This window comes from Tyto alba, unplaced genomic scaffold (genome assembly GCF_018691265.1).
Source record: "Tyto alba isolate M040663 unplaced genomic scaffold, T.alba_DEE_v4.0 Super-Scaffold_14, whole genome shotgun sequence".
NCBI lineage: Eukaryota > Metazoa > Chordata > Aves > Strigiformes > Tytonidae > Tyto > Tyto alba.
In genome coordinates this window covers 22045345-22058094 of record NW_024881276.1, presented here as the reverse complement: position 1 = coordinate 22058094, position 12750 = coordinate 22045345, and the positions used below count along the sequence as shown (strand labels likewise).

Below are 12750 nucleotides of genomic sequence, written 5' to 3'. Positions count from 1 at the left end.
CCTCCGGGGCTGCCGTGGCGGAGGGGAAGTTTGGAGGCAGTTGCTCGTAAAGATGCCTGCTCGGGGCGGCGGAGCGGGGTGTGTGTGTGTGGGGGGGGGGTTGTGGTGGTGGTGGGGGGAAGCTGCCGGTCGCGCTGTCGGCTCCGGTGCGCCCGTGTGTGGGGTGGCGGTGGTGTTCCCGTCGTCTCGCACTTCGCGATCGGGAAGGCGCCCGGGGGCAGCGGTCGTGTGCGGGGCTCCCGGGGGACGTGGCGAGCGGGGAGCGGCGCTGCCCACCCGCGGCGAGGGGACGGCTCCCGCGCCGGGCGGGCCGGGGCTCCGCGTTTCCCCGCCGAGAGCGGCGGGCGGCCCGGAGGCTGCGGGCAGGTGAGCGGCGGGGAGGCCCCGCCATCGGCTGCCTTCCCCTCGCCGGGAGAGCCCGGGGGCGCCGCTCCCCCCCCCCCCCCCCTTCCCTCCCCTCCCCTCCGCCCCGGCGGGGCGGGCGCCGCCGCGCACGTGGGGCAGGGCGGCCCGGGGCTTTCCCGTGCGTGGAGCTGTGCTGGCGTGAGGTCCGGCGTGACACGGAAGTTTAGTCAGCCCTAAAATGTAGTTTGGAGTTGGGAGAGCGAGCCGGAGGGAGGCTCGGGGCTTGCCATCAAAGGGCCGGCCGGAGGGGGACGGCCAGGCGGGGAGGCAGCGGAGGCGCTTTGTGAAGCCGGGGCCAAGTGGGGAGGCTCTGCGCAGCATATGAGGCATGCATTTGATGTTCGCGGAGCGAGTCCGGGGGCGAGGGCTGCCGAGGTTCACGTTCCTCTTTCTTGCACGTTGCGTGTGCGTTTGTGTGTTTTCGGGTTTGTTGGGATTTTTTTTGTTGGTGTTTTTCTTCCCTGCCCCACACCCCCCCACACACCCCCCCCGCTCTCGTTTCCGCGATGTCTGTCGGATCCTGGGTTTGGTGATCGCGGAGGGGGCGAGAGGGAGGCGAAGAGCACCTCCCCCTCTCCCCCGACCAAAAAAAAAAAAAGAAAAAAAAGCGCCCCGGCCGTAGTAAGCGGTGTAAAACTGACAAAGTGCGGGGACTGGCATTAATGGTATCGCCTCGGAGCTCCTCGCAGCATTAATTCCTACTAATGAATCTTTTCCAGAAACTCCGTTCATTGCTTTCATCTGCTCTTCGGAGCCTGCAGCTTTTGTATTCGTGTTTGTATTAAAAAGGGGGGGGGGTGGGGGTAACCCAGCCCGCACCACGTAGCCCCGTAGCAAAGCCCGGATTTTCCAAAGGTTTCTATTAACTTTTTTTTTTTTTTTTTTTTTTTTTTCGCCGCCCCCTCCCCGTGGCCCTACCGCGGGGGGCGGCCGGGGGGACCCGTGCCCCACCAGGGCCGCTTGGGAACAAAGCTGGGGGCGAGAGCGGGCGGGCGGTGCGGGGGTCTCGGCCCCTGGGGCAGCGCCCGCACCTCCCGCCGGTGGCTCCGCCGCCGCCCGCGCTTCTCCCGCAGCTTTGTGCTCTCCGCTGCCCGCCGAGCCCCGCGTACCGCTTCCTCCGGCCGCCGCTCTCGCCTACTTTCGTCCCCGAGAGGCTGGTGCTTGCCTGTGTGTCTGGAGCTCGGTGCCGTCGCGCTTGCGACACACCGGTTCATTTCCTTTCGGTTCTGCTGTCGGAGCCGCTGGGTGTTTTTTTGGTTTTGGGTGTCTTTTTTTTTTTTCCCCTCTTTTTTTTTTTTTTTTTTTTTTTTTTTTTCCCCCGAGAGGTAGTCAGCGCAGCGCTCACCCTAATTGCTTTTAGGAGGATTAGGAGAAAATTCCTCCCCCCCCTTCTTCCCACCGCCTCCCCCCGCCTCCCCGGGTTGCCTTCGCGCGCCGGGGTTGCAGTTTATCCCTGGTGCAGTTCTTTGAATTGCTGTCACAAATAGGTGACTCAGAGTTAATTAGGAAGTATGCACCGGATCAATGGGCTGCACAGCTCATTAGTTATTCCCCAGCCTTTTGCAGCGTTGGACCTCCGGCTCCTCTCCCCGTATACCTCTTTAATACGCAACCCGGAGGAGGGCTGGCAGGGACGAGGGAGCACTTCGGGTGAGGGGGGCCGGGTGCGAGGGGCCGGGTGTGAAGGGGCGTGATGAATACGGACATTGAAGTTTCCAGGTTGGGAGGTTGCGTGTGGACGAGCGGCCGGGTCCCCTCTTGCTTCCCCCCCCCCGCCCCCCAACCCCTCCCGCACCAGCTATCAAACCTGCCTCCCCGCACGGGCGTGGTGGGCCCTCGCCCGCCCTGAGGTCGGAGGGACGAGTCCGGAATGTTACCAAAAACAAACAGGCACCAAAAAAAAAAAAAAAAAAAAAAAAAAGTGTGTGTTTATTGGAGCGTACGCTGAGAGAGCAGACAAAATCTCATTTGTCAGGCATGAAGGTGGGCTGTGTGGAAGGCTATAAATATACCGGGGAGGATTGTATCGCGGTCACTTTTCTGTTCTTCGCCATTTCTAAGGTGAGTGGCGGAGGCTGAGGGACCGGGCAGGGGCTTCTCCTGGTATTGTTTGTCCGTCTGTGATAGATCGGTCTAGACAGCCGCTCAGGCTCCCTGCGAGCTCAGGAACCGGAGCCTGAAAGGGAGAGTGGGGGAGTCGGAGAGGAAAAGGTCACCGCGATATTTTTTTTTCTTTTTTTCTCTCTCTCCCTTTTTTTTCTTTTTTCTTTTTTTTTTTTTTTTTTTTTTGGTGGCGGTGGTTGTTAACCCTTAAAGCCGAGAGGGGATCGGGGCCGGCTGTTCCGGCCTGGAAGGATGCGGGAGCAGCATTGGTGGCAGGGATGCTGCCGGAGCGGGGGGGGGGGACGACGACGACGACGACGACGACACACACGACGGACGGGGCAGCTCACCCCGGTCCCCCGGCGCTGCCCCGTCCATCTGATGGCTTTATAAGAGCTGTTTCCCACAACAGGAAAAGAGTTCACGGGGCGAGCGCCAGATTATGTCGTTCCCAGGAGCCTCCTCTCTCTGGAAACTCCGAGGAGCGCTTGGAGCCGGGGCCGGGGAAGCCGCCGCCGCCCCTCGGGCTCGGCAGCGGCGGGGCCCCGGGGGTGGCCGGGCGGGTGAGCCCCGGCGACGGGGCATCCCCGGCGGCTCTCCGCCTCCTCCGGCCTCTCCGTTCCACACCCCCCCTCCTCTTTCCCGCGGGCTGCTGTGGAAACCCCGCGGTGGAGGTTCCCGGCCCCGCGGGGGGGAGCGAGTTTCCGCGGTCGCCTTCAGGTCCCACCAATTTCTCCCCCGGCAGCTCGGCGCCGTTCGCCCCACGGGGGCCGCGTGTGTGCTCACAGCGTGGGGCGGCCCCCGGCTCGTGTCTGCGCTCACAGGAGCCGGGCGGACCTGCTCCGGGGCGTTGGGGAGCTCACGGGGCCACGCACACCTCGTGGAGCACAAGGGCGGGCGGGGAGTGGGGTCTGCGTTGGGGCTCGGGTGGGCCGGGGGGTTATTTGCAGCTCCCGGGTGCGTGTGTGCTTCCTTTTGTACTGAGACGTCCTCGGTGGAGGAGATGCGATCGTGGCGTGCAAGCCTGGGCGGTACAGATTAAAAGCAGTTAAGGCTTTAGAGCGATAGATAAAAGCTGGTTTTGTTGGATTCGCCTGCAGCGCAGACCATTCCCATTCCTCTTTGTCTGAGCCCCGGTTCCGGGCGCTACAGCCTTATTGGAAATGCTCCCGAGCAGCCCGCGCAGCCAGGGCAGCAGGCAGCTCAGCGCTTATTTACACGTCACATCTAAATACATCTCTAATTAGATAGAAGCAACGCCGGAAATGGCAGATTTGTTGCATATCTAATAGAGACCAGTGCAAACAGTCTCAGCAGGGTTTCCCTCTCCTCTTCCCCCCCCCCCCCAAAAAAAAAAAAAGACCAGCAAGACCAAGCTAGTAATCTGAGACCGAACAGTAATAACTTCTCTCATTTGAGTGCATTATAAACCACATTGGCAAATGTCTCTATTCTAATATTTAAAGCAATACTTAGGATGTGTGAACTGAATGCCCAAATATGGACTGGGTCTTGAAACAATACTGGTGCCTTGGCTTTATTCCTGCACTGGTGGACAATCCAGGCTCCGTGTCACGCACTGTATCTGCCTTTACCAGGATGTGCCGAGAGCTGCAGCTTCTCAGGCAGTCCCAAATTGTCCCTTTTCCCTCCTCTTCCCCCGCCCCATGATAATCCGCTTTTAAAAAGATTGATAGAGAAGCCAAGGTCCCCTAACAGGGATGCCAGAGGCAAGGCGACTGTGCTCCAGGGGCTCCTGTACAGTCCACCCAAGCAAACTTTGTGGATCTGTGCCGCTGCAAGACCGCACAAAGTTGTTGACATGCTTTCGGGTCTCCGTTTGTGGAGAAAATGGACCCGGGCCACCACAGCCCAAAATAATGAGTGCTGCGCATACCAGAGTAGTCTTGGCAATCTGCGGCTGTCGTTTAAAAGGTCTCTCAACTTTGACCGGTGAGTGGCCTCTGTGAAGACGGGCAAAAGGCCTGCTCCAACTCAGGTCGTAGCTCGAGCAGCCATGTTGCCCTGGGAGTAAATGTGGCTCGGTGTAAATTCATGCTCGGCACGGAGGAGAAGTGGGCTCTGATTTCTGCACATCTTGACAAAGGTGTGGGCTCTTGCTGGGACTCTGCGGCGTAGTTGGGTTGCACAGGTGATATGTGATACGCTATCTTTCCCCTGAACACTGCAGTAGATCACGTTTTAGTGCGGGCTTAGAAAGAGCAGCATGAAGCCGAGTTTAATACTTCCTCCTTAGGCTGGTGTCGCTTTAGAAATAATGGATGGCCAGAGCAGGCCTGCTCCCCTCTTTCTTGGTTTGTGCAATAACCTGAGCGGTGGAGTCGAGCCGCCTGGCTGGGGAGAGCCCGGCTAACGCCTTGTACCCACGCCGAGCAGTTCTCGCTGCCTGCGTGCGTGGGGCTGTGCCTGTCCGTGTGCCTGTCCGTGTGCGGGTGGCTGTGCGGGAGGCAACGCGGAGGCCTGGGCTGCAGGCAGGGGGAGTTCCCCGGGCCGTGAGCAGCTCCCGTTAATCCTCGTGTCCTTCCAGGGAGCCGCTTTATAGCAGTTGCTGCTCCGGCGCAACCTTTCCCTCCAACTCAACCCACTCGGGTCGCGAGGCTGCGGTGGGCAGGGGTGCCTCTGCGGTGGGAGTGCGTCTCTGGTGGGCGTTTCAGTGCTCCTTGAATGGCCAAGCAGATGAGGTGGGGACAGAAAAGAGGAGGCCAAGAACTCATTGCAAATGTGCATTTAGGAAAGTTCTGCTGCTTTCCAGCAGGGAATTCATTTTTCCTTGTTTGCTGGACAGCAGTACTTGGCCGAGCGGTGATTTTTTTTCTCCTCCTCTCTTCCACTGCTGGAAAAGTTAGCGAGTGAGAGAACGCTTCAGTACCTGCCCGCCTGTTTGCCTAAACTGTTGTCTGAATTATTTGGGACTCTCCGTCCACACGCAAAGCGCTCCTCGCTCCCCAAACTTACCTCGTGAGCTAATAGATTTGGTGCCGTGTGATTAGACATGCAAGGAAGTCCGCTTGGAGAAGATCCTGACAGCATGAAATATAATTTGTGATCTGAAAGACAGTTTCCAGTATAATCTCATTATGCACCACAGACTCCCGGTGTTATTTTGTAGAAGGCGGACAATGATCAATTTACATTGACCTGGGGCTGGGCGAGCTTTTAGATGGTAATTGCCATATTGATTTGCATGCAAAAAGAAGACCTGCTAAAATTAAAGACCGGAAGCTAAATTAAACTAAATTTATTGTCTAGGTGCAAACTAAAAGACTTGTTAAAGTCTAGGGTGGACTTGGAAAGCTATGAAATTCAGAGAAAAATGATTCTCATCCCGATTGCTCCGGAAAATGAATCTACATGATGACACCGGGGCTGCAAAGACCCCATTGTGAGCAGAGGCACACAAGCCGGGGCTGTTCCGTGTAAGCCCCGACTCTCTAAACAATCGGAGAATAAAATATCTCCTCTGTCCAATGAAAATCTCGGCCTGAATGTTGGGATTGTCGTGCTAAGGAAAACAAAGCTTTATTTGGATAAGACAATTAAAGTGGAAAGCGCAGAATCCACCAGCCACGCTGGGAATGGCTCATATAAAGAGCTGAGTGTGTTCAATAGGGCGCTGGGGAAAGGGGGAGGCTCAGGGCTGCGCTCCGCGGCCGAGCCTGCACTGGGAAAGCCTGGCATTGTGCTGCCTCTGCCTGCTCCTCGGCCAGGAGGGGCGAGAGCGCTCCCAGCCAAACGCACTCTCCTCTCCGTGGCTCCCGAAGCCATCTCCCACGGCCGGGAGCTGCGGGTCGTCCCCCGCGCACCTCGGTGTGGCCCACAGTGGAGTGCAGTGCGCCGGCGCTGCCAGCCAGCCCGCGCTTTCTCAGAGCGTGTTTTGCTTTTCCTTTTCAGCTGGAGTAGCTCTTGCTCTTACCCCCCGTATGTTTGTTCATTTAACGCTCGGGAATACCTCACCTAGGGGCCTTGGTACGTCTTGCAGTATTTGCATATTACAAAATATTTGGGCCCGTGTCCTCAGTTATAAAAGTCAGATCTCCTCCTCCACGGGAGTATCGGAGTAGCTGGCGCCTGGCACAGCTGATAGCAGAGAGAAGTACACCTGTATTTGCACAGGCAGCAGACTCGGTGCCTGGGGCAGCGCCGTGGCTGTCCCTGCGCTTGCGTGGACCAAGTGCCGTGGGGCTGCCTGTCCTGTCGTGCGCCCACTGCTGTGTTTCCCCCACGCTCCCCAGGAGTGGGGCGGCATTGCAGCGGGGGGTCTCCTGGAGGGGGTGGGAATGCTCTGCGGGTCTTAAAAGTGGCATTTGCACAAGGATGGCGGCAGGTAGGGACAGAGAAGTGCAGTCAAAGCTGGAAGGGCATATTCTCAGCTCTCCTTGAAATTCACAGAGAACTCGCTAATGGCACAAGAACGGATGGGGCTGAGCTCCTCTTCTTTCTAAGTGTAAATTCCCTCCCAGAGCCAGACTTTATCCATGTGAATGCTCCTAGCTACAGAGAGATCCTACAGGGATCCCTGATCCCCAGGCAATCCCCTTTGCTCCCACGCCCCTGGCGCGCTGGGTTGGGCTCTAAGCCTCTCCAGATTGCCCACAGCAGTAGGAGGCTGAGCTGGGTGATGGGGGAAGCCCTTCCCACAGGCTGTGGTCCCCCTGGCTCACCTTGCTCTGGCCTGGTCGTGCACCCACGTGGTGTTTTCCTTTCCTCCCGTTTCAGTAGTCAAGCACAAAGTGGATTAGCAAAGCCCCGTGCAGAATTAAGCAGCCCAGCGCGAAGTTATGCCGAGCTCCGTCTGGACGACTCGCCTGCCTTTCCCCTGCGGACCAACCGTGCTGTGTCCCGTTTTGCCATGCCAGGACAGCCCAGGGCCAGTGGGCAGGGGCGGGTGGATGCTTCCTGGGGTCTCCACGCAGGGAGGGAAATAGCTCCGGCTAAAGTTGCGAGCAGCAGGGGAAGCCGGAACAATACTTGCGAGCAGGAAGTGATCTCCCGGGGTAAACGTTTTAATGGAAGTGTAACCTGGCATTGCACAAAAACCCAACCCAGGGCGGCTGCTGCCAGCTGGGGAGGATGCAGGGCTCGGAGAGATGCGTGGGAGGCTGTGCCGTGCCCTGCCGTGCCATGCCAGGGGCGACCACGGCAGAGCCGTGCGTGCCGAGCTGGGGGCGGCTGCGGCGCGGCCTGCCCTGAGCAGGCGGCTGAAGGTTGTCTTATTTTAGCTCCAGAAATATCTCTCTGGATCCGTTACTGCAAGATCTCGTTTGCAATAAACTGTATTGGCTCTCCTCTTTATACAAATTGCTGGTATGAAAGAAAACCCAGCCTATATGCATGGAGGCAGGCATGAGCTAGTGAGATCAGGTTTCCTACTGAGCTCCCGGAGGAGAAGTCAGCATTTGATTGAAGCTACACTTGGTTCTTGGTTCCCAGGGGACAGCAGCCCTGAAACACGAGAGCCCTCCCTCCTTTTTTTCCCCCTTCGCTCTCTTCTTCCTCTAAAAGCCTTTGTGCTGAAAGAGCCTCAGTAGGCACGAATCGCCGGTCGCTCACAAGAGTGTGTTGCAGCCTTTGCTGACATTGTTTTGTTAGCAGTGGTTTTTACCAGGCCAGCAGATTTCTAGCTACGTATAGGCAATGAATAGTCGATGATACTGACCTGTGAGTATGTACTGGCATCATTTGTCGGTGAATCCGATTCGGAAGTCGATTGGAGACGTATCGCGTTGGTGCGAAGCACCTTACCTGCCTGGGGAGCGCTGCCCTTTGGCAGGAGTCAGGCCAAGATGGAGATGTGCTTCCAATAAAATCAGCTATTTTCCCTTGCTGGTGCCAGCTCCCAGACTGCATATGAGCACCTAGAAAGTGCGCTTCCAGCTCCGGAGGCCTCTCCAAGAGTTCGTGCGGTACACGAATTTCAGAGAAAGTTGCCGTGTTCTGGTTTTCCCTTAGAGGCGCACCATTCGGGTAATGCTGGGAGTCAGACTGGGCGAGGAAAGGTTTCCCCGAGTTGATTTATTTTTCCCTCACTTCTGTTCAGTAAATTCCACCTCTCAACTTTGCCGCCGATACAAAAATAAGTAAGGCTGGGGCAGGAGGTACAGGGATTTACACTCAAATTCCAGCTGTGCCCAACAAAAGGCCCGCTGAGAGCATGCAGCACCCTCCTTTGCTGCCAGGTGGTTGTATCGCGAGAGAAGTCGGACTCGCGTTTTAGGTTATTGGGGTTTTTCTGTTCTTTTTTTTTTTCCTTTTTTTTTTTTTCTTTTCGTTACGAGAGAAAGGGCCGAAGGTGGACGTGTGTCTCAGCCGGCCGGCTGCGCGGCGGGGCCGGGGTCATGGCCCGGGGCAAGGCCGGCGGCGGCGGGGCCCCTCGGCGGGAGGCTTGCGGCGATAAGAGGTCGGGGCGCTGCCGCCGGCCCGGGGCGGGGGGGGGGTCTGGGGTGGGGGGGTGGAATGGGGGAGCCCGGCCTTCCCGGGGCAGCGCCGCGGGGGCGAGCTCGCCGTGTGCCGCCGCGCAGCTGCAGGCGCGGCTTTCCCCTCTGCTGTGGGGCTCCCCCCTCGCCCTTCCCAAAAGCCGAGCCGAGAGCGGAGCTCAACTTCTGAGGCTTCTCGGCGGGCGGGGGTGCGGGCTGGAAACCCCTTCGTTGTGTGGGGGAGAGCCCCGCAGCGCTCGGGACACCCCCCCCCCCATGGCATCCTCTTGGCGGAGCTCAACTCCCCCCCCCGGCCGCCCGGAGAAGCCCCCCGGAGTCAGCGCGGCTCCCCCTGACCAACCGCCGGGAAGCACGTCCCTGGCCCCGGGGCGGGGGGCGGGGGAGGTGGGCAGAGGGTGTTCCTTGTTTCGAGTAAACCAGCTGCAGTAGTTGATGGTAAAGCAACGGAGGCAGACACAATGCTGCTGTTGTTGGTTTGATCTCTAACTGGGGATTGTTAGTCTGGATTTAACTCCGTGGCGGCGGCGGGGGGGGGACGGGAGGGGGAGAAGGCGAAGGCTGTTTACAGCCAGTGCAAATAATGTGACAGCTGTTGGAGCGCGAAGGGCCCGCGCCTCGCCGGCACTCGCACACAAAAGCTCTCGCCGCGGCCGGAGCAGCCCCGGGGCCGCTCCCGGAGGCACCGCCCGGCGCTGCGGGGCCCGGCGGGGCGGCCCCGGGGCCCGGCCCCGCTCCCCCGCCGCCGGCGTCGCTGAAGCAAATGCCGCTGGGCGGGGAGAAGCCGCCCGTCGTCGTCGTGTGTCCCCCTCCTCCCCTTCCCCTTCTCTCCTCCTCCGCCTGATTTACAAGCGCAGGGAGGTTGCGGGAGGCTTCGCGGCCGATCCCCGCCGGTTTCGGCGCTGGGAAATCCCTCCCGGCGGCGGGTTTGCGCCGGCCCCCGGTGACTTGGCGGGAGAGGCGTCCCGGGGGGAGCCCCACGGGAGGAGAAGGCACCCCGGCCTCGGGCAGGGCAGGGCGCAGCGGGTGGGGTGCGGGTTTGCTCCCCCCCCCCTCCCCCCCAGTATGTGTTGGCGGAGGGGAAGTTGCAATCTCTCTTGAGACACAGCCCCTCGCAACCTGGACATGTAGGTACCCCTGGAGTAGGTCTTTGGGGAAGAACTCCTTTTGCGTAAATAGCCCGAGCGGCTATTTTCTCCGCAAAGCCTCTCTAAGCCCCTCGGTTTGCCTTTTGAGCGCAGAATATAAAATGCTGCCGGCTTTTGAAGTTTGTTCCAATACCCAAAGTGATCTCCCGGCCTTTTCAGAAGAGCCTCTGGAAAGTCGAGGGAACTTGGAGAACTGGGTTCCGGCCTATATTTGTACCTGACACAGTTTTGCTACCTGTGAGAATCGCTGTGTTTTATATAGTAAGTGACCTCCACGTACTATTATCTTTTTGACGAGGTAGCTCTGGGGTGGAAAGCAGGTAGGAAGGGGAGATTATTGTTTCCTCCCTCACCCCTTTTTTTGTAATTTTGGCTGATGGCTTGCCTTTATCTATTTCTCTCCAGTCAATCTATTTTTTTTCTTTTTTTCCTTTTTTTTTTTTTTTTTTTTTTTATTCTCCTCTTTTGGCCTTGACTGTCCCCTTGGTACTTTATGGATTATGCTGTGCTATTAGTGGTGAAAGTGCACCAGTAGTCATTCAACAATTTTAGCATCAATTCCTATAAACTGGTGTTTTATGTGACATGTGCCATTTTTCTGCAAGAATACTGCTTGCGAAACTAGTTTCGCCTTGGAGCAAAGGCGGAAAGATAAACAAGCCTGCATAGCCAAAACACTGGCAATCTCTGCCTCCTTCCAAATCTTTTAAAGTCACGGAGTAATATTTTCAGGATTATGCTGCTGCCTCTGAGGAGGGAATGTCGCTGGCGTTAAAAAAAAAAAAAAAAGAAAAAGAAAAAGAGAAAAAAAGCTAATGCAAATTAGAGAAAAATAATTTTCTTTCAGCGATATGCAATGTATTAGTCACTTGTTATCATGCTTAGAGGCAGACCTCATTTGCGCGTCTGCCAACTCGTTCACATCTGCTCAGAGCTGTTCAGGGCATTTTAACCTTGGCGGTGTCGTGTCGTAGTCCCACGGATCAAGAACGAGTAATTAAAGCTCTAAGCAGCAGCAAAAAATTCATAGCCGCCCATCTGCATCGCCGTTGATTCGCTGCTTTGTTTCGGCGCCGAGCGCCGGGCTGGGAAGGGGAAGGCAGGGCCGGCGGCGGCCCCCGCGCTGCCCTCCTCCCCGCGGGGCATCACTGCCACCGGCAACTTCATTTCCTTTTTTTTTTTTTTTTCCTCCCCCCCCCTTTTAATTTTTCACGGACAAACCGAATGTTGCTTGTTGGCTTTCCTTTTTTTTTTTTTTTTTTTCTTTTCTTTTCTTTATCCCCTCTTCCCGTTTTTTTCCGCACTGCTGAGACGGGCGGTGCGCGGCGCTGGCTGCGCCCGCCCTGGACGTGCGTTTCTTCTAAAAGTGTGGAGAAAGGTGATGGGAAGCTGGGCACAAGTTGCGGAGACGTTTGCCGAGGTGGTTGTAATGCTGTTTCCGTAACCGAGGGCTCGCCAGCGCTTTCCAGAAGTGCTCGGGCAAGCTGTTCCCATCCAGGAGAAACGTTAGCGCCATAAACCCCACATAAACTTTGGGGCGAGGCTAATTTTTATGCATTGTTTAGCAGAAACCGAGCTGTTTGTTTGTTGTTGGGAGGAGGAGGGAGAAAAAAAAAAAAAAACAAAAAAACAACAGGAAAAAGCCCCAACTTCCCAAGCACTTTTTCCCATATGCGGTAGCCGAAGGTCCCCGTACACGGGGGACCGGCCCCGGTCCCGTCGCGGCTGTACAAACAAAGCCCCGCGGGGAGCGGGAGGCTTTCAGGCCGGCCACGCTAGGTAAAACGAGAGACGGAGGCACCTAAGTTTAATATTTCGCTGTTGTGTGCCGGCCATTTGCTGCACGAGGCGTGGAGCCGTAGTTCCCCGGCGGGGCTGCCGCGGGGGGTGGAGGGGGTGGGGGTGGGGAGTTGGGGGGAGCGGAGGGAACCGCTCCCCATCCATCAGCCCCTCGAAGCTGTTGCTCCGTAAATGAGGGAACCACAGGCCCTGTCAGCCGCAATTATGCAAAATGAAGTCGTCCGTGATCAATATCTCCCAACGTCCCCGACGGATGCGTGGGGGGGCCGCCCCCGCCCGGCGTGCCGCGGCGGCTCCGCGCCGGGGAGCTGTGCGCCGGGGTGGCCGGAGGGAAACCAAGGGCGTACGTCCCATTAATCACTCCACCCACCCCCCCACCCCCCCCCCCCCCGGGGGTGCGGCGGGGGCTGGGGGAAGGAAACAGGGGCCGTGCTCCGGTATTTCTGCAAGGATAACGTTGCGGAAGTGAGCGCAGGCTTTCGCCCAACTCTCTCGCAGGAGCGCTGGGACTTTTGTATTCAATGGGGGGGGGGAGTCTCTCTCTCTCCAGTCCCCCCCCCCCGATAAGTTTCCCGAGGTATCGGAGGGGGAGGGAGGGCACGGTGGAGCCCGGTGAATGGCGAGCCCGTGGCGCTGCGCTCGCCCAGCCTCCCGCGGCCGAACAATGGGGGACGGGCGGGGGGAAGGGGCTGGCTTGGTGGTATTTTTCTTTCCTTTTTCTTTTTTTTTTTTTTTTTTTTCCCCTTTTCTTTTCCTCCCCTCTCTTTTCTTTCTATCCCCCTCCTGAAAAATCAAAAGCCACACGGAATAAAGGCAACAATGAAGGGTTCACGGGATGCCGA

The 12750-nt window shown here is 57.8% G+C and overlaps 1 protein-coding gene across 9 annotated transcripts in view; it reads left to right on the top strand.

The window, feature by feature from the left end:
* Positions 1 to 12750, top strand: part of BCOR (BCL6 corepressor) — an 83964-nt gene that overhangs the window by 25356 nt on the left and 45858 nt on the right. Inside the window, exon 1 of one of the 9 annotated variants that reach the window (XM_042788373.1) lies at positions 514 to 2466. The exons of the other annotated variants lie outside the window; for them this stretch is intronic. The gene's annotated coding sequence lies outside the window, so the exon portion shown is untranslated. Of the gene's footprint in view, positions 1 to 513; positions 2467 to 12750 lie in introns of those variants that run through there. 9 annotated transcript variants of the gene reach the window in all.